Source organism: Schistocerca cancellata, chromosome 9 (assembly GCF_023864275.1).
Source record: "Schistocerca cancellata isolate TAMUIC-IGC-003103 chromosome 9, iqSchCanc2.1, whole genome shotgun sequence".
In the NCBI taxonomy this organism is placed as follows: Eukaryota; Metazoa; Arthropoda; class Insecta; order Orthoptera; family Acrididae; genus Schistocerca; species Schistocerca cancellata.
In genome coordinates this window covers 359,539,584-359,562,703 of record NC_064634.1, presented here as the reverse complement: position 1 = coordinate 359,562,703, position 23,120 = coordinate 359,539,584, and the positions used below count along the sequence as shown (strand labels likewise).

General features: G+C 40.2%; 1 protein-coding gene across 1 annotated transcript in view; it reads right to left on the bottom strand.

Moving 5' to 3' along the window:
• LOC126100586 (protein abnormal spindle) overlaps positions 1 to 23,120 on the bottom strand; it is a 209,745-nt gene that overhangs the window by 104,625 nt on the left and 82,000 nt on the right. The window lies entirely within an intron of this gene.

Genomic DNA, 23,120 nt, shown 5'->3' with positions numbered 1-23,120 from the left:
TTATGAATATTCCTAATATTGTCACAGACTAATTTGAAGTAGCAACTTGCAATAATGTATTTTAAAATGAACTACTATGTTGACTTTTACATAGTGTACAAAAAGAAAAACTATATATTAACCGTTTTATCTATCACTACATGAAACTAATCGTGCTATTTACTGAGGTGCAACCCGTGCAGTTATGAGACAGCCAAAGTCACTTCTACTTCCAGTCATCTCTATCAAAATCTGTGTGGATTTCAGAAATGCCTGCTGTGAAATCAAGCTTATTAGTCCTTTTTCCAAAGTGCAAAACAGTAAGAATATAATGGCAATCATGTGCATGCTGCATGAATCTGTGTGGCTTCTGATACAGTTCTGCGTTAGTAATTAACCCAGTATGTTCAAAGCTTAGGCAGTACTGGATAAAAAATCCCACTGGATCATGGATTTGAAGTTAAGTAGGATTCATTACGGAATGGTACAGAAACCTAATCAGAAGCATAAGTAACATCAGACATATTTTACTCAATTGCTACAGGACTACAGAATGTACACACAACGCACAGAACTGACAGGTGCGGTTAAGTAGACCGAAAACTTCAAAAAATATTAATGTTAAGTAACTACACATTTGTGGTGATAATTATTCTATTTCGGTGAGTGCAGGTGTTTGCCTGCAAGGGAACAGCAACTGTAAGAAAATGAAACTGTGTAGCAGTCACAAGTTACATTCAGCTTGTGGCTGTTCCACAGTTTTAATCTTTTATTTTAATTATTATATTTAGAATTTGAAAGGTCTTCATTTGTGGCAATGGCTGCATGCACAATATTCCCAACATCTAACTGAATAATAATTCTTTTTGGTAGGACAGATCTTTTAACCTTTTTAATGGGCTTAAACTTTTATTCACGTAACTGTCATAAAACAACTCATGTGCCTAAGCCTTACGCATGTCATGCACTGGCCCTCCCCATTTACGATTGCTTTAATTGAGCAATTTGTTAATTATACAGTTGTTTAAGAAACTGATTGGGCATGCTACGGGAGAGAATGTACCGACAGAAAGGAAGTGGATTAGATGTACAGATACAGATGTATGGATCTTATGGAATATGAAGTAGATATGCAAGTACAGCACTATGGCAATTTATCTAATTACAGACTGAATAAGCTGTGTATACACTATGCAACTATACAAACATTTTATGAAGAAGAACTATATAAACTAATTTTAAACAGCAAATTTGTGAATGCTCAAGACATCTATACTACAAATTTTTTAACAAAGTGTGGAAAATGGTATGCATTACATGTTTCCTCCATTACAAAATTGTTCTACAACAAAATCATTTATATTTCTAAATTATCTATATCTATAAAAATTGTGTAGTGTACGAACTTTCTTCAAAAAAGAGAAGGGGGAGAAGACAAGACAAACTGAAGGAAAGAAAAGGAACAAAAAATAAACCACTTTGATGAGTAATTTAGATATAAGAATTAGCAGCAGATGTATCTGATGAGGTTATAAAATGTTGCTGACAAAAGAATGATGTATATGTGTGCAGACACCACTACAGTACACAATATCCCAGATGACTCTTGGGCACACATGTGGGACCTTAGAGCAATAACAACTGTTACCATGAGTACACTTCATTATTTCATAAATAAACATTATATAAATAATAAACATTCAAATTAATTATTCAGTTAAAAAATTAACACAGTATTATCATAACCACGCCTGACACAGTGACTCAAATCCAACTAAAGAGTAACAGCTGGTAATTGAAAGATTTCACCCACATTTAACGTTTCCAATAACCCCATTAAAAATATAAACATGGTATATAATAAAAAGCTTAGGTTGGCCAATGTGGTTTCTTTCTTGTCCTATAGCACCATGGGCATCATGTCTCCACTTTGACAGACTCTGCACACAGTTCAGGTAATACCAGTGCAGTGGATATAGCATAAAGGTTATTAAATTCCTTTAATGAAAATATTTTCTTTTATTGTATGTACATAAGCTTAATGTAGTAAGCATTATTAATACTCTGAATAACCTGGTAGTGGGGTCTTCTGAATACCATGTTTTGCACAAAACGAAGATTAGTACGAATCAAATCCACAGTCTCTCCATGACAAGTACAAGCACAATCAGATCAGATGACAGGATAGCAAAAGAGAAGTTACACAAGATTAACATCTCCTTAACATTCAGCACACAATTACAGATACCAACATATTTAGAAAACCAGGCCATTTATCAATGCTGATGGATTAGCAATCATCTCGAAACTGAAGAACAGCTCACGAATATTGTACCTTCATACTGGGTAATATTATGTGTTTCATGACACGAAAATATTACAGTAATAATTGGTAGCATTCAACAGCAATATTTGTCCAACACACAACTCAAATACATGCTCTCATCATCAGGTTGTAGAACTTGGTTCCTGAGCTTAAAATGCTAAAAGTCTGCCAACGCAATTGCAGAATTCACAAAATGAAGTGGAATAACAACACTTTGGTTTATGTGTCCTCATCTTACACTGAAATTGACAATTTCTGTCAATGGCCATCCCATCTCACCCCACACTGCACCAGACCGTGTCCTGCTGATTTGCTGTGGGCTCCAGGACTGCCAAGCTGACGCTAATGCAGAGCTCAAGGAGTTGCTGCGAACTGACACGTCTACTGCATTACAGCATAAGCACAGTTATTTGCTCAATCATAATGCTACTCTGCTGGTCACCTACGTTTTCCTCATTTCTTAAGTTTATAGTCAACTTATAGGTACTTTTTCAGAAGCATTGCAAATGTATGATTATGTATCAACCTTAAAAAAATTCTACGAAGACATTAAGAAATCTCATCCCATTGTCATTACCTTCTGCATTCAGAATATTGTCATATTTCTTTTCATTAATGGTGATAGCTCCAATTCTTCAATCAAGTCAAGTTTCCTCCCTTCCTTTTCTAAATGCAAGATTTCCAAGTCTTCTTCAATTCGCTTAAGGGGATGACCTGTTTTGCATATGTGGTTCACAACAGCTGATTTATCGTAATTGCCCAGTCTGAATGTAGCTTAATGTTCGTCATATCTGATCGAAAATATTCTTCTTGTCTGTCCAACATACTTTGCATCAAAGGATATACACTGAGTTTTATGAACTCCCAATTTTTTAAACTTTTTTTTACATTTTTACCGACATGTTTCAGGTAATACCTCACTAGACTGTTTGTCTGGAACACTTAACACGATGCAGTTTAAAAATATTGATGACCTTTGGCGAGACTGTTCCATAATACAGCATAAAGACCCTTATTATTTCTTTGTTCCATAATACAGCATGAAGACCCTTATTATTTCTTCACTCAGTTTATTCATTTCTGTTCTTATTACCTTCACACAGCAATTTATTAATGATATTTACATTGTAACCATAATTAATCACTACATTCTTAACTGTCTCTATCCTTCCTACCCTCTGCCATGGTGACAGCCTTGTGAACTAAACTACGAAAGGCAGCTTTTTTGTAAAGCCAAGGATGGCACGAGTTACACCAGCTGTTGTTCTCGGTTTCCTGTGAATGATAAATATGTGCATATTGCCCCCCCCCCCCCTTTAATATTCAAATTGGGGAATTGCAAACTGCCGTCAGTTTCATGCTCCGTGGTAAACTCAATGTTCCTCTGGGCATCTAACTTTTTTACAATTTCTTCTATATCTTCCACAGAACTCTCCACAAGCAACAACGTATCACCTACATAACATTTCTAACACCCAACTTTACCCATAATGGCTTTGTCAGATTTTAAAACTTTATATTTTGGGTCACTGATAAAAATATCAGCCATAGTTCCTGAAATGCTGGACCCTGTGGCTAAACCATTCTTTCAAATATAAAAATTATTAAAGGTGTAATAGTTAAAATTTGTAATCAGCTGTAAGAGTTCAGTGAACTGAATGGTCTCTTGCCTGGAAGTTTTACTGTATTTGAGGCAATTTTTTCTTATTTTTTCTATCGTTTATCAATGGTATATATTTTTATTACATTTTATTTTGTGAATGTTGCAACTGTGTTGTTAAACTTTTTAGTGTTTTAACCTCATGAACTAACTTTTTAAATGTGATGAGAGCATTGTTCTCAAAGCACATCGTTGAGTTGTTTGAATACTGCCAATTACTGAAAAAAAACAAGACAACTGTTACCTCATATAAAATGGATAGTATTAACTGAAAATATTGCTTGACACTTAAGATAAAGTACATAAAAAGAAGCATAATGGGTGAATATGTCCAGCACGGCACACAAACATAGTGTGCAGCACAGGCGCTCTGAAATCTATCCACAGAGGTGTTTTTGCCATACAAAATATCAAAGAGGTTTACACGTTGTAACACATGGCCACTTGAATAAAAAATGGGCCTCTCATAAAACTATTTTTCTTTATTGCAAATACAAGAGATTAATGCCCGGCAGCATCGAGGTCATTAGGGACAAATGCAAACAGCTTACATGAAAACATTTTGTATTATAGAATAAATTTCTTTTATTTTTTTCAATGATCACGAAACTTTTATACTACATTTTTCAGCATGTCATTAACGACATAAAATGGTTGTTACAGTGAAAATTGTATTCTAGGAGTAGCTTTGGTAGACAGAAGTTGTGACTTATTGTGTCGTAACTGGGCTTGAAGACTGCAACGCATGCAGACTACACATTTTCAGTCCAAGAGTTTTTGACGCAAATGCCTAAAACTGGCTGTGTACCGCAACATTTACGGAACGACAGCATTTCCTTCATTACCAGCACTGGTAGGTTGGTTTACTGATCATCTTCATCAATATATCACCTGTCTACTTCACTAACTCCTTCCTCTTATGTCAGATTCAAACAGAAGGCATGATACATATGTGGTATGTGAGCAAGAAATTGTTTGGGGTTCTTTAGCCTTGCCTCTGATACTCCTTTCTCCCCCTCCTTTTCTATGGATATAACACCATAGGCTTTGGCATGCTCACAGCTTATGGTGACCCATAAGCCTATCAAGGCTCATGCTTTCCCAGTTTTCAGAATCACCTGTGAAGTATTTGCATTTGATTACCATTGAATAGGTATATTCTGTGCGAAGCCTCTTAATTTGCAGCCATTTTATTTGTTGTACATTAGTAGTGTTTTTAATTCATGGCAGTGTCTTTTAATCCATTCAGCAAGTAACAGTCATCTACTAGCATTCTCAATTTTGTTTTTGGCATAAGGCCACTGAATATTGAGGGTCTCAAATGCAGTTCGAGACAAGTTAAGCACAGGCTGGCTGTCATGGTAGGGGGTTATGGGAGTGAGATCTTGGGCATGTAGACACGTGAAAGTTTTAGTAGCCATGGAGTGTTTGTAAAGTGCACAATGTGTGTTTCATTTTAACTCCATTGTCTCCCATGCCATCTTCTAACACTATCAACGTTTCGGTGAGAAACCTTGAAGCCACTGATAGTCACAAGCCAGACCCAGGAGAATACTGACTGTGTGCTTGAAGCTTTATGGAGATTTCTGCCAAAACCAGCTAGATTGTACAGCATAGAACTTGGTCTCAGCAATCAGTAAGAAGGATTTTGACAAATTATCTCCACTATCATCCATACAAGATAGGGTTGTGCAAGCACTCAAACATCAAGATTACAATAAACCAGATACACTTTTGCCAGTTGACATTGAATGTTATGGGATAAAATGAGAATTAACATTTAAAGAATGAGTGATAAAGCCCACTTTTAGCTTAGTGGTTTTGTCAACAAGCAGAACTTTTGATATTGGTCTCATGAAAACCCAAATCGTCTACATGAAATCTCTCACCAGTCATAAAAACTAACAGTTTGTTAGGCTACATCATCTATGGAAATAACCAGACTTTATATTTTAGAAGCTGACAATGGTAATGGTAAACACTATACATTATGCTGACATGTTGGGAACATTTTCTCTGAACTCTGTGCCTATCAACCAGATGAAGAAACACTTTCCAGCACAACAAGCCATTCTGCTGCAGTGTCAGTGGATCTGCTTAGCTTCACATTTCCTGGTCATTTCATCAGGGGAAATGGAGATATTCTGTAACCTCCCATTCGGCAGAATTATCACCTCTATTCATTTTTCTTTGAGTTTACCTAAATTGTAAAGCTTTGCTGGAAGACCATTTAACCACCAGAGATGATCTGAAGGATCATATTCTCTGACACTGTGTGCAAAACCAAGGACACCTCTGAGTAACACCGTATTAATAAAAAAATAATAAATAAATAAATAAATAACTTTCAGAGCAACTAATAATTTCCACTCATGAAAAATGCTACGAAATGGAAAAAGCAAATAAGGACAGTGGTAGGGATGGAAAATAGTAGACTTTAGTTTATTGATGGAGTTTTAGACAAATATAACTATTCCATATATGAGATCACATACAGAACACTTTTGTGGCTCATTCCAGAGTACAGCTGAAGTGTTTGGGATCCCCACACCACATCGGATTAAAGGAAGACATTGAAGCAATTCACAGGTGTGCTGCTAGATTTGTTACCAGTAGGATCTGTAACCACCCAAATGGTACAGACATGCTACGTGAACTCAAATGGGAATTCCTGGAGGGAAGATATTGAAATTTCAGAAATTACTGTTGAGAAAGTTTAGAGAACAGACTTTGCAGTTGACTGCAGAACAATTCTACTGCCACCAATGAACATTTTGTGTATGGGCAACAAAAACAAGAGAAATTAGTTTTCCCAAGAAGGCATACAAACATTGTTGTTCCCCTTCACTTCATTTGTAAGTGGAATAGGCAAGGGAATGACTTTTCGCAGTGCAAGAAACCCTCCAACATACACCAAATGGTGGCTTGCAGAGTACATGTATTTTCATACATATATATGTAGATGTACATGTAAATATAACAATGGAGGAAAAGACAGATTGCTACTTACCATAAAGATGACATGTTAAATTGCAGACAGGCACAATTAAAAGACACTTACACATAAGCTTTTGGTCTTTGCCAGAAAAAGAATGAGAGACACATACCATTCATTCATACAAACAAGCACACCTTAAACACACATGACAGCCAACTCCGGCAGCTTGGATCAGAATGTAACTACATGGAATGGAATGGAAGCAGCAGTCTGGAAGGGACATGAAAGAGGAAGGGATAACAGTATATGAGTGGGGGGAGAGAACAGTGCTGTCTGGAAGAGTGTGCAGGAACTAGGGGGGACTACAATGCCAACATGCTATTTTGTCTAAAACTGACATGGTGAGCACATGGCTGTGTAGAATTAATGTAGGTTGATTCTTACAAAGAAGACACCAACCAGCCACTATTAATAATGCTATTAACAGCATTATTTACTTAAATAAATACCATTATTAATAGTGGCCAGTTGCTGTCTTCTTCTTTGTAAGAATCAACCTACATTAATAGAATATCTACAGGCTCAGCATCAGGAGGTTGTAGGTGAGGGAGGTGGGGAAAACAAAGTGAAAACGGAAAGGAGAGGTAAAAAATGGGCAATTACATTGGCAGAGGGTGGCAATAAAAGAGGACGGGAAATGAGAAAGGAGGGGAAATGTTAGGACACTGGGGGTGGAAACTGTTGGGTGGAGAGTGCGAGGACAGTATGTAATTGTAGATTGAGGCCGGCATAACTACGGAAGCAGAGACTGTGCTTTAAGGGTAGCTCCTATCTGCGCTGTTCAGGAAAGCCAGTGGTGGAGGGGAAGATCCAGGTGCTTCAGGTAGTGAAGCAGCTGTTTAAATGAAGCTTGTTATGTTCAGCTTTGTGTTGTGACACACGGTGGGGTGGTCTACTTATTCTTGGCCACAGTTCGTTTGGTGGCCAGTCATCATTGACAGCTGGTTCGTAGTCATACCAATATAAAAAGCTGTGCAGGGAATGGAGCAGAGCTATTAAATGACATGACTGCTTTCACAGGTGGCCCAGCCCCTAATGGGCTAGTATAAACCTGTGACAGGATTGGAACTGGAAGTGCTGATTGGGTGGATTGTGCAGTATTGCACTTGGGTCTTTCACAGGGATATGATCCTTGTGGCAAGGGCTTGGGACTGGGAGTGGCTTAAGGCTGGACTAGGACATTGTTGAGGTTGGGTGGGTGACGGAACACCAATTTAGAGGGAGTGGGAAGAATCTCTTGTAGGATGTTTCTCATTTCAGGCATGATGGTACGTTTTCAAAGCCCTGGTAAAGGATGTGATTCAGTTTTTCCAGTCCGAGGTGGTATTGGGTGATGAAGGGGGCACTTCTTTGAGGTTGGTTCTTGGTGTGGTGGGAGGATTGTGGGGTTGAGGGGGAATGGCATGGGAGACATGTTTGCAGACTAAGTCTCGGGGATATTTCCTGTCTGTGAAGGCCTTGGTGAGAATCTCAGCATACTAGGCAAGGAGTTCTTGTCACTGCAGATACACTATCCCCAGGTGGCCTGGCTGCATGGGATGAATTTTTTGGTGTGGAAGGGTTGACAGTTGTCGAAATGCAAGTACACTCCTGGAAATGGAACAAAGAACACATTGACACTGGTGTGTCAGACCCACCATACTTGCTCCGGACACTGCGAGAGGGCTGTACAAGCAATGATCACACGCACGGCACAGCGGACACACCAGGAACCGCGGTGTTGGCCGTCGAATGGCGCTAGCTGCGCAGCATTTGTGCACCGCCGCCGTCAGTGTCAGCCAGTTTGCCGTGGCATACGGAGCTCCATCGCAGTCTTTAACACTGGTAGCATGCCGCGACAGCGTGGACGTGAACCGTATGTGCAGTTGACGGACTTTGAGCGAGGGCGTATAGTGGGCATGCGGGAGGCCGGGTGGACGTACCGCCGAATTGCTCAACACGTGGGGCGTGAGGTCTCCACAGTACATCGATGTTGTCGCCAGTGGTCGGCGGAAGGTGCACGTGCCCGTCGACCTGGGACCGGACCGCAGCGACGCACGGATGCACGCCAAGACCGTAGGATCCTACGCAGTGCCGTAGGGGACCGCACCGCCACTTCCCAGCAAATTAGGGACACTGTTGCTCCTGGGGTATCGGCGAGGACCATTCGCAACCGTCTCCATGAAGCTGGGCTACGGTCCCGCACACAGTTAGGCCGTCTTCCGCTCACGCCCCAACATCGTGTAGCCCGCCTCCAGTGGTGTCGCGACAGGCGTGAATGGAGGGACGAATGGAGACGTGTCGTCTTCAGCGATGAGAGTCGCTTCTGCCTTGGTGCCAATGATGGTCGTATGCGTGTTTGGCGCCGTGCAGGTGAGCGCCACAATCAGGACTGCATACGACCGAGGCACACAGGGCCAACACCCGGCATCATGGTGTGGGGAGCGATCTCCTACACTGGCCGTACACCACTGGTGATCGTCGAGGGGACACTGAATAGTGCACGGTACATCCAAACCGTCATCGAACCCATCGTTCTACCATTCCTAGACCGGCAAGGGAACTTGCTGTTCCAACAGGACAATGCACGTCCGCATGTATCCCGTGCCACCCAACGTGCTCTAGAAGATGTAAGTCAACTACCCTGGCCAGCAAGATCTCCGGATCTGTCTCCCATTGAGCATGTTTGGGACTGGATGAAGCGTCGCCTCACGCGGTCTGCACGTCCAGCACGAACGCTGGTCCAACTGAGGCGCCAGGTGGAAATGGCATGGCAAGCCGTTCCACAGGACTACATCCAGCATCTCTATGATCGTCTCCATGGGAGAATAGCAGCCTGCATTGCTGCGAAAGGTGGATATACACTGTACTAGTGCCGACATTGTGCATGCTCTGTTGCCTGTGTCTATGTGCCTGTGGTTCTGTCAGTGTGATCATGTGATGTATCTGACCCCAGGAATGTGTCAATAAAGTTTCCCCTTCCTGGGACAATAAATTCACGGTGTTCTTATTTCAATTTCCAGGAGTGTAGTACTGGTAATTGGAGGGTTAAATGTGGACAGAGGTGTTCATGGAACCATCAGAGAGAAAGTAGTCATCATCTAGGAAGGTGGCACACCAGGTTGTGGAGGACCAAATGAACTGGATAAGAGATAAGGTGCTGAGGTAGTGAAGGATGAAGATGGGTGTCTTGGCATGACCATGAAGGTATCATCAATGAACCTGAAAAGACTTGGGGTTTGGCATTTTGGGAGGTCACAAAGGTCTCCTATAGATGATCCATAAACAGGTTATCTATGCGGGTGCCATATGGGTGCCCATGGCTGTGTCACAGATTTGTTTATGTTCCTCATTCCCCTCACAGGAGAAGTAGTTATGGGTTAAGATAAAGTTAGTAAGGTGTATGAGAAATGAGGTACTTGGTTTGGAGTCTGAACAATATTGGGAAAGGTAGTGTTGAAGTGACCATAGGCATGAAGGATGTTTGTGTATAGGGAGGTGGTGCCAAGAGTGACAAGAAGGAATACTAGAGGTGGGGATGGTGGAGAGTCAGTGAAGGAAGTGGTGGGTATCTTTGATGTGGGAGGCTAAATTACGGGCATTTGGTTGGAGGTGCTGGTCAATGAGGGCCAGAATTCTTTCAGTGGGGCACAATAACCAGCCACAATGTGGCATCCAAGATTGTTGGGTTTGTGGTTTTTGGGGAGCATGTAGAAGATGGATGTGCGGGGTATGAAGGTGAGGAGGGAAAACAGCTTCAGGTGAGAGGTTCTGGGAAGGGATCGGTGGTTATGGTGGACTCCTGGTATGGTGAATGACAGGCAGAGGCCTTCTATGAGGTAGTCATTGCAATTCATGACAAAAATGGTGGGACTTTTTTCTCCAGGTAGGATGATTAGGACAGTATTTGTTTTGAGGTTGTGTATGGAAATTCCTTCTTCTGCTGAAAGATTGGTGTTCTGAGAGAGGGACCTGGTGAAGAAAGAGGAGGCTAAGTTGCATGTAAAGAATTCCTGGAAGGCAACCAGCAGTTGGTTAGGTGGCAGCAGAGGAGGATCACAGTTGGATGGTGGTATTAACTGGGAGGGGCAGGGTTCGATGTTGGAATTAGGTTGGCTTTGGTTGGAGGGATTGGTGCACAGAAGTGTTTCCATTGCAGGGATCAGGAAAAGGCAAGTAGCTTTCTGACAAGTCCAGTGTGGTTAAACTTGTGTGTAGGGATGAAGGTGAGGCCTTTTGATAGGTATAGTCACCCAGGGCCCACGTATGTACAGTGACAAGAACTCCCTTGCCCAGTATACTGATGATCTCACAAAGGCCTCCACAGATAGGCTGTATCCCCCATACCTAGGCCACGAACATATCTCTTATGCCATTTACCCTCACACCCGCAATCCTCCCACCACCCCAAGAACCAGCCACAAATGCCTACCCCCTTCATCACCCAATAATACCCTCTCGGGACTGGAACAACTGAATCACATTCTTCACCAGAGCTGCAGTTACCTATCATCATGCCTGAAATGAGGGACATTCTACCTGAGATTTTTCCCGTCCCTTCTAAATTGGTGTTTCGTAACCCATTGGGGAGAAGAGGAGTTTGTGGCACAACTTGACTAGAAGAAGGGATCGGTTGGTAGGACATGTTCTGAGGCACCAAGGGATCACCAATTTGGTACTGGAGGGCAGCGTGGAGTGTAAAAATCATAGAGGGAGACCAAGAAATGAATACACTAAGCTGATTCAAAAGGATGTAGGCTGCAGTATGTGCTGGGAGATGAAGAAGCTTGCACAGGATAGAGTAGCATGGAGAGCTGCATCAAACCAGTCTCAGGACTGAAGACCACAATAACAACAACAACAACCCACCCAACCGCAACAATGACCTGATCCATCCTTATGCCACTCCCAGTCTCTACTCCTTGCCACAAAGATCATATACCTGCGGAAGACCCAAGTGCAAAACTTGTCCAATCCACACAACCAGCACTTCCAATTCCAGACTTGCCACAAGTGTATACTAGCCCATTAGGGGCCGGGCCACCTGTGGAGCACACATGTCATTTAAAAGTTCTGGTACAATCAATGCAAATCTTTTTATACTTGTATGACTACCAATCAGCTGTCCACCAGAATGAACAGCTACCGACATACTGTGGTCATGAGCAGAGTAGACCACTCTGTGGTACAACATGCAGCTGAATGTAAACTTGGCTTCAATGTCTGCTGCACTACCTGAAGCATCTGGATACTATCCTCCTCCAGCTATTCTGAATTTCATTTTTATTTTACACGTTTAGTTTCATAGGACCAAATTGAGGAGCATATCTCCAAGTTCATGGAATTTGTCAGTACATGAAATTACAATGTAAAAGTTATAACAGATAAGATAAAATGTTTATGAACCCAAGAAAGACAAGCCATAAGTTTATGTAAATGCAATCAACAAAATAACACAAGAATCAGCTTAATTTTTTCAAGGAGCTCCTTGACAGAATAGAAGGAGTGACCCATGCGTTAACTCTTCAGTTTCAATTTGAAAGCACGTGGAATACTGCAAAGATGTTTAAACTCTTGAGGTAGCTTATTGAAAATGGATGCAGCAGTATACAGCACACCTTTCTGCACAAGAGTCAAGGAAGTGCAATCCAAATGCAGATTGGATTCCTGCCTGGTATTAACTGAGTGAAAGCTGTTATTTCTTTGGAATAAGTTGATACTGTCAACAAGAAACAACAGTATATATATATATTGAGAGGCCAATGTCAGATTACCCAGACTAATAAACAAGAGTTGACAAGAGATTCAAGAACTTACACCACTTATCGCTCGAACCACCCATTTCCGAGCCAAAAAAAATATCCCTTAAGAATGGCAAGAGTTACCTCAAAATATAATACCATAAATTGTAAACAACTGAAAAACAAGGTGAAGGTTTATCACCTTTACTGTTTAACTGTATTCTAGAAAAAATTGTAAGGATCTGGAATTCAGAGCTAAAAAATCACAAAATTGAACCAATAACTCTGGGAAGGAAAACAAATGGAATTAAGGTAAACTGCTTGGCTTTTGCGGATGATTTCGCAATACTTTCAGAAAACCTAACAGAAGCAGTTGCTCAAATAAACATTCTGGAAAAATTAGCAAACAGAACTGGTCTCAAAATTTCAGCTGAAAAAACAAAATTCATTACAAATACAAAAAATGCACCAAAATACATAGAAACACAAGTAGGTAAAATAGAGCGAGCAAATAAATTTAAATATCTTGGAGAAACTATACAACAGAACGGACTAGAAAAAATCTGCAATAGATGTAAGAATTAACAAAATGGAAAGAGCATATGGTTTGACCAAAAATATTTACAACAAGAAATGTATATCTAGAAAAACAAAACTAAAACACTACACCACAGTGGTACGACCAGAATGTTTATGTTGTTGTTGTTGTGGTCTTCAGTCCTGAGACTGGTTTGATGCAGCTCTCCATGCTACTCTATCCTGTGCAAGCTTCTTCATCTCCCAGTATCTACCGCAACCTACATCCTTCTGAATCTGCTTAGTGTATTCATCTCTTGGTCTCCCTCTACGATTTTTACCCTCCACACTGCCCTCCAATGCTAAATTTGTGATCCCTTGATGCCTCAAAACATGTCCTACCAACCGATCCCTTCTTCTAGTCAAGTTGTGCCACAAACTTCTCTTCTCCCCAATCCTATTCAATACCTCCTCATTAGTTACGTGATCTACCCACCTTATCTTCAGCATTCTTCTGTAGCACCACATTTCGAAAGCTTCTATTCTCTTCTTGTCCAAACTAGTTATCGTCCATGTTTCACTTCCATACATGGCTACACTCCATACAAATACTTTCAGAAACGACTTCCTCACACTTAAATCTATACTCGATGTTAACAAATTTCTCTTCTTCAGAAACGCTTTCCTTGCCATTGCCAGTCTACATTTTATATCCTCTCTACTTCGACCATCATCGGTTATTTTACTCCCTAAATAGCAAAACTCTTTTACTACTTTAAGTGTCTCATTTCCTAATCTAATTCCGAGAGCATCACCCGACTTAATTTGACTACATTCCATTATCCTCGTTTTGCTTTTGTTGACGTTCATCTTATATCCTCCTTTCAAGACACTGTCCATTCCGTTCAACTGCTCTTCCAAGTCCTTTGCTGTCTCTGACAGAATTACAATGTCATCGGCGAACCTCAAAGTTTTTACTTCTTCTCCATGCATTTTAATACCTACTCCAAATTTTTCTTTTGTTTCCTTTACTGCTTGCTCAATATACAGATTGAATAACATCGGGGAGAGGCTACAACCCTGTCTTACTCCTTTCCCAACCACTGCTTCCCTTTGAATGTTTATACGGATCTGAATGCCTAACGAACTATAAGATGGACAAACTAGATGTACTGGAAAGAAGGATTATTAGAAAAATAATTGGTGCAATGAAAACTGCAGATGGTTGGAAAATAAGAAGTAATGAGGAGATCTACAAAAATTGAGAGAAAATATCTGAAGTAATGGCCAAACGAAGATTAACCTTTTTTGGACATCTCTACTGAATGGATTGAAATAGACTAACAAAACAAATACTCCTATATTTCTGGAAGAATAAATCGACAATAGCATGGATTAGTCCGCCCCCTCGTGGTCTCGCAGTAGCGTTCTCGCTTCCCGAGCACGGGGTCCCGGGTTCGATTCCCGGCGGGGTCAGGGATTTTTTCTGCCTCGAGATGACTGGGTGTTGTTGTGTCATCTTCATCATTATAATTCCCATTACGGTCGGAGGAAGGCAACGGCAACCCACCCACATTAGGACCTTGCCTAGTAAGGCGGTGCGGGTCTCCCGCATCATTCCCCCACGCTCTGTAAAGAAGCATGGGACTTCATTTCCAGCATGGATTACAGAAGTAAGAAAAGATCTTGAAATAAACAACATCGAAGAATCAGAAATAGCAGAAAGAAACCGTTTTAAAAACAAAATACTAAATTTGGAAGGCTTTCAAAGCAGAAGAAATAAAAAATTGGGAACAACATGGACACAAGAAAGGAAGAGACTTCATGGGGAGAAAATGAGGGAATACTGGAAAAATAGGAAACAACAAAGGAAGAAGAGGAACTGAAGTTGTTAACGTGATCCTAGTTGGTCAATACGATTGTAAAAAAACTGAAAATATGCAAAGTAGATTATTTTCCAAGTCGAACAATAACTTACTTCAGATACCATTTGAATAGTAAAAATCACAGCATTAAGTCTTTGAACAAGATTCTGGATGTGGGCTTTCCACAACAGTTTACTATCTATCAGAACACCTAGCAATTACAGTTGCTCGGCTTCACTATGTCCATTCGGTGTAATTAAAACACTGAGTTTTGATTAATTTTGTGTTAGGCACTGTAAAAACTGAGTCTTATTGTGATTTATCATTAGTTTATTTTCTACAAGCCATGAACTTACATCTCGAACTGCACTATATGCAACAGTGCCAATGTTGCACACAAAACCTTTTATTACCAAGCTAGTGTCATCAGCAAACAGAAATATTTCAGAATCACCTATAATACTAGAGGACATATTATTTATATAAATAAGGAACAGGAATGGACCCAGTACTGATCCCTGGGGCACCCCCCATTTGACCGTGTCCACTCAGGCCCCACACCACAGCGATTTTCAACACTGTGAATAATGACCTCTTGCTGTCTGTTGTTAAAGTAAGAGGTGAACCCACTGTGAGCTACTCTCCAAATTCCATAATGTTCCAACTGGGAGCCATATTTTGTGATCAACTCAAACACCTTACTTAAATCAAAAAACATGCTTCGTATTCGAAACCTTTTGTTTAATTCACCCAGTACCTCACAGAGAAAAAGAGAATATAGAATTTTCAATTGTTAAACCACTTCTAAAACTGAACTGAACATTTGATAGCAAATTATGTGAAATAAAATGATGAATTATTCTTACACACACACACACACACACACACACACACACACACATGCACGCCCACACACACACACACACACACACACACACACACACACACACACACACACACAGCCTTTGCAATAACTTTAGCAAATACTGATTGCATAGAAATACGTCTAAAATTGTCTGCATTATTCCTTCTTCCCTTTTTATAAAGCGGCTTCACTAGTGAGTACTTCAATCGTTCAGGAAACTGACCATTCTTAAGGGCATAATTACAAATATGGCTACATACAGGGCTAACATGTGCAGGCAGCCCGTCATATCTGTGAGTCCTTAATCTTCAGTGATTTAATTGTTGACTCAGTCTGCCCCTAGTCAATATCACAGAGGAGTATTTCAGACATCAGACTCAGAAAGGCATTTTCCAAGAGAGTTACATGATTTCCTGTAGAAACAGTTTTTATTTAATTCAGCAGCAATGCTCAGAAAGTGATTGTTAAATACTTTACATATATCTGACTTACCAGTAACAGAAACAGTTTCACTATGAACTGACTTTATATAGTCAACCTTGTGTTGCTGACCAGAGACCTCCTTCACGACTGACCATATGGTTTTAATTTTATCCTGTGAATTAGCTATTTAATTTGCGTACCACATACTCTTTGCCTTCCTAGTAACATCTTTAAGCCTGGTACAATACTGTCTGTAATGAGCTACTGTAGCTCAATTGTGGCTACTTCTAATGCTTTCATATAATTCCCATTTTGTTCTGCATGGTATCCTTATCTCAGTAGTCAGCCAACCAGACTGCTTTTACTGTTAGTATCTTGTTTAGAAGGTTCTAACGGAGCGCAACTTTCAAAGAGCATGAGAAATGCATTATATTTGTCATTTATGTCATCTGCACTACAAACATCCTGCCACTCTTGTTCCTTAAGAAGGTTTAAAAGCACTATTGCCACAGGATTAGCTTTTATACATAGTTTGTAATCACATATAACACTTGTTTGATTATAAAACCTTCTAGAGTTACAATTTATGCATCATGGTCTGAAAGGCCATTCACCATTTTACTAGTAGAATAGCCATCTAGTAATGAAGTACAAATCAAAATATTGTCCATGGCTGTGCTGCTGTCCCCCTGCACCCTGGTTGGAAAAAAACACAGTCCGCATCAGAACATGAATTTAGGAGATCTTCCAACACCCTTTATCTTGCACAATCATATACAAAATTAATATTGAAGTCATCACATGTAACTAATTTTTGGTACTTCCCATAAAGTGAATGAAAAACCCTCTCTAGCTTGAGCACAAATGCTCTGAAGGCAGAATTAGGGTATCTGTAAACAACAATTAAAAGTTTAATTTCATGAAATTCAACTGCCCACACTCAACATTCAAATACTTGTTCAGTGCAGTGTCATGATACGTCTGTGGACTCAAAAATGATACTCACTCTCTCTCTCTCTCTCTCTCTCTCTCTCTCTCTCTCTCTCTCTCTTTCTCTCTCTCTCTCTTTTAACATACATCCATCCATACATACATACATGGCCACTCCCCCACTCTGCAAAGAACTCCTTGAAAAACAGCCAGCTATCCTAGTAAAGGACGCCTCTGAATGGTCAAATTATTTAAGTGATGCTCTAATCTACCAATAATATCAGAGTCGACATCAGTTCACTAACTTTATCTCTATTACCTCTTATATTTTGAGGGAATATGCTAATTCCTTCACTTCTCATAGTTGGGAGTTATCCTTACAACACATTCTCTGCTCCAGTCACTACCCCAGCCTCGTTCTATAACAACATACTATTCCCATACCCTCCACCCTACAGTTCCCAACCCCTCTGTCTCCTCCCTCTTCCCCTTTCTTGTCTCCCACGCTCTTTGATTGCGGTCCTCTGCAACTATGTCCGCCCATCCTTCCCTGCTCCTCTCAGCTTTCCCCACCTTTCTGCACACAACCTCCTGTTGGCATTCTAGTCCCTGCACACACTACCAGACAGCACTCCTCCTCCCCCCCCCCCAATCCCCCGTCCATCCCACCTGTAACTGCTATCGCTTCCCCTACCCTGCCCCCTCCAGATTGCTGCTTCAATTCCATGTAATAGTTGTGTTCTGGTCGGAGCTGCCGGAGTTGACAGTCGTGTGCATGAGGTGTGCTTGCTTGTGTGAATGAATGGTGTGTGTTTCTCTTTTATTTTCTGATGAAGGCTGTGGCCAAAAGGTTAAGTGCCTGTCTGAAACTTAACATATAGTCTTAGCAGTAAGTAAAAATATGTCTTTTCCTACATTGCTGATATTCCAACCTGGAGTTTCCATTGTTTTAGTCTTTTTTTATCTTCCCGTTTGATTGCCCCACCCTGTATCATCTCTTTAGAGCAATTTCTCACTCTCACAAGACTGTTCACTCCTACAGGCCCGGCCACTTACTACCACACTGTATTAATCGGTGGAGACTAAGCGCCCAACTATCAATTCAGAAAATTACAGTTATGATAGTGATGGGTGTGACAAGACACCCTGAGGAATGTTACTAAGTGCCTTCTCTGAAAACTACATAGGATAAATAGTTTGGAACCCCACTCATGACGGAAATATATCTAACAGCAACATGCAGACCTAACCTCTTTGAGGATGTCCACATCAAAACTGGTATCAGTGATCATGAGGCGCCTACGGTAAAATGATTGCCAAAGTATAAACTGCTACTAAAAAAAGTAGAAATTTGTGTGTCCAACAGACTAGGTGTGAAAGCCATACATTTGTATCTCAATGAGAAACCCTAAACTTCCAGTACTGGGCAAAAGCATGTAGGGGAACTATACCTCAAGTTTAAAAGACTAGCTGACCATTCACTGGATAGATATGTGCCCAGCAAAACAGTTCATAATGGAAGGGACCTTCCACGGTATACAGTCACTGTAAAGAAACTTCTACAGAAACAGAGGCTACTGCATAATATGTGTAAAGCAGAGCCTAGGACTCTAGGGAGAGAGATACGGACTGAAACATGTTTGTCAAGTGAGTAGAAATATATTTTCACATGATCTTTCACAAAATGGAAAGAAATTCTGGTCGTATGTGAAGGCTGTTAGTGGCACCAAAGTTAGCATCCAGACCCTCATGGACAAGACAGGAACTGAAACTGTGGACAGCAGAACAAAAGCAGAAATGCTTAACTCCGTTTTCAAATCTTCCTTTACAAAGGAAAACCCAAAAGAATTGCCCCAGTTTATCCGTGTACAACCGAAAAGATGACTGAAGTAAGTGTTAAACTTAGTGGTAGAGAGAAACAGCTGAAATTATTAAACCTGAACAAAGCTCCATGGCCCAATGGAATCCTTGTCAGATTCCATAATGAATTTGCAGCTGAGTTAGCCCCTCTGTTAAATATAATCTATTTTACATCTCTCTAACAAAAAACCATACCAAGGAGTTGGAAGAAAGCACAGGTCACACCCATTTACGAGAAGGGTAGCAGAATTCATTCACAAAACACCACCAGCCAGTATGCTTGACATCAATTTGTTGTAGAGTCATGACAGATATTCTGAGCCCAAACATAATGAGGTGTGTCTAACAGAATGACCTCCTCCATGCCAAACAACCACAATTACAACAACATCAAATCATGTGTACCCAACACACACTCTTCAGACAATGGAAACTATAGGTAGGAAAATCAACAATGTAAGAAAAAGACAGATTGCTACTTACCATAAAGAAGAGATGTCAAGTTTTTGACAGGCACAATTAAAAGACACTTACATTGAAGGCTGTTGCCGAAAGCTATATGTAAGTGTCTTAATTGTGCCTGTCTGCAACTTGATGTTTCTTCTTTACAGAAGGGAGCATACTTTCCTCATGTGACATATTGAAAGCTTTGGATCATGGCTGTCAAGTAGGTACAGCACTTCTTGAATACAAAATGCATTTAACACACTACCATATTAATGCTTACCATTAAAAGTATAATCATACCGAATATCAAGCAAAATTTGTGGCTGCACCGAGAATTTTTTTGATAGTGAAGATGCAGCAGGTTATCTTGGATGAAGTAACTTCTTGTGTGCCCCAGAGAAGTGTGTTGCGACTCTTCCAGTTCATATTGTATATTAATGACCATGCAGACAATATTAATAGTACGGTAACCTCAGACTTGTTGCAGATGACACATCTATAGTGAAGTCATGTCTTAAAGAAGCTGGATTTTGACAAGATAAATATCTTGTGCAACTCATGATAAAATACTGCTGAAGTGTATGTGGCCCACACCAAATAGAACTAACTGGCGATATCGAACATATCGTCGCTAGGCAATGAAAACCTCGTAGCTCCATCTGACAATGAAATCCACGTAACTCCATTACCAAATGTAGACAATTATGCCACATAGCCTGTTCAAACCTTCCTTCTTCGATTTGAATGGTGTCGCCATCTAGCTGCAATTCTGAAAAACTCACATCCCCAGCCATCTGTAGTTTGTGCTGCAAACCTCGCATCTCCGGTAATCGCCATTGTTAGTGTGCAGGGCGAACGCATGCTCCGAGATTAAAACGTTTTTTGATGTGATAGTAACCTTTTTGGCTGATGGACCCAACACTGCTTTATTGCTACAGTTACGTGTTAGTATTTCTAGGTATTTATGTATTGTGTTTTAGTATACATAATTAATAATGACCTCGTTAAATACAATGTTGACTTATGAGTTTTTCATCGTGTGTAAAGCAGACTGCACTCGGTACATACGAGGTTCTAATTTTAGAACTTAACAGAATCCTATACATTCTACAGTAAATACTTTGTTTTCAGCTATGGGTAAAAAGAGTAAATTCACTCTTCACCTTCTGAAACAAGCAGACAACGGATCATATCGTATAAAATCACCGGAAGAAGATTCTAGTCAGGTTCCTCCTTGTCCTGCACCAAAAGAAAGAGTAGACCTACAAAATGAAGGTAAACCGTAGTTCATATTGTTGTAACTTCAAGTAAGATCCTTGTGTGAAAGTTGAGGTGCTTAAATTATTTAAATAGTACTGATGACATTATTGTTTACACTACAGATAATGCGCAAAAGAAGCCAATACAGAGGCGAATTCCACTTCTGAGTTTGAAAGTCTTTTCGAACACAGCAGCAAGGATGATATCTCCAGTGGCAGTAGTGATGCGTATGATCCAGGTAAAAACAAAAATGACCATAGCAAGAACAACAGCACAGAAGACAACGATGACGAAGTTGATGTGGGAGTAAAAAGTACTAAGCGCGCCATAAAAGGAAAAGTAATCAATCACTTCAAAGTTTGCAGAAAGAAAAACGTATGAGGGGACAGGATTATTTAGGAATGCAAAAAGATGAGTTTGGCAAAAAGAGACCAACAGTGAGCAGAAGTAGGAGGGAAATGAAACCACGATGTACTTGTGAACGTTCTTCCTTAAATCGGAACAGGAATTGCAAGGATATTACAGAAGAGCAGAGACAGCTAATATTTAATAATTTCTGGGAGGATATGTCTTGGGGTGAAAGAAAAATTTTTGTTAGAAGCCATGTCTACTACGCTCCAGTTAAAAGACACAGAAATAATTCAGAATCTAATAATCTCACCGTTCTAACACACTATATTAAAATTTTGTAATAGGACGACAGAGAAAAACTGTCTGCAAGACTATGTTTCTGAATACTTTGTGCTTAGGCGAATGGAGTGTCGGAACATGGGCATCTAATGCATCAGAAAGAACGCTTGCAAAAGGACCTCAAATGCAGGACAGACCAACGGAAGTTTCAGGTGGACGACAATCAGCATCAGATTTTTTTGCAGAGTTGCCGAAACTGGAATCGTTGTTCTTCCACAAAACTCTACTTGGAACCTAACTGGCAGAGTAAATCAGAACTACATAGGGAATATATAGAATTTTGTAAGAAAAAAGAGGACAAATCCCAGCTGATTACAAACAGTTCTGCGAGGTATTCAATGAAAATAATCTTAACTTATTTTCACCTAAAAAGGACCAGTGCGATCTTTGTTGTTCTCACCAGACAGGCAATCTCTCAGCCAATGAATACTCTTTGCATATGGCCCGAAAAACTTATGCAAGGGGAGCGAAAAATAGTGATAAATTAGGACCAGCTTGACTGTTTACTATGGACCTTTAGCACTTCTGCTTTCTCCCAGACTAAAAGCATCTGCACTGTACTATAAAAGCAAACTGAAGGTCCACAACTTTACCATCTATCACTTAAAAAGTAACGATGGTTATTGTTACCTTTGGCACGAGAGTGAAGGTGGACTAACAGCTTTGGAATTTGCCAGTATACTCGTGCATTTTATAGAAAGGTACATCCAAAATGATTCAGAAGCTATTTTCTATAGCGACGGATACACATACCAGGATCGAAACTCAGTCATGAGTAATGCACTTGCTCATCTCGCCAATCACAAAGGCATTACAATAGTGCAAAAATTTCTGAAGAAAGGTCACACTCAAATGGAGTGTGATTCTATGCACTCCACCATAGAAAGGAAGTTAAAAAACAGACACATTTATACTCCTGCTGGCTATGTAGAAGTTGGTGCTACCGCAAGACAAAGTCCTAGACCTTATGTTGTCAATTATTTGGACCACACGTTTTTCAAGTCCTATGATAAACTCTCGTTGTATTCGTTTATTCAGCCAGGATCCAAAACTGGGGATCCCACAGTGACTGATATCCGGTGTCTCAAGTATGATCCCTCCGGAAAAATGGAATATAAATTGAAATTCAGCGATACATGGGAACCACTTCCAAGAAGGATGTCAAACATACCCAACTCTCTACAGTTTACCACTAAAGATCAGTGCAGAAAAGTTTACACATTTGCAACAACTAAAGCTGGTCCTTCCTAAGGATGTACATTCATTTTATGACACACTGCCTCACATTTATAATGAGAGAACATGTCTGTGCCTAAAAAAACTGCAGCCGAAAATAAACTTGTTTACAGCCACTTATGATTGTTTACAGCCACCTATGACTGTGATAGTAGCAGTAATATTAACAATAATAAATGTTAATAAACTGCACAAATGTTTACAGTAATAAAAATTTAATTAAAGCTAACGACATTGTTTCTATTTTTTTTTAAACACTGTACTTTATTAACATCCAGATTCCAATATTTTCATCAATGTGAAATTATTCATTTCACTTTATATCTGTAACAATGTATCCTTACA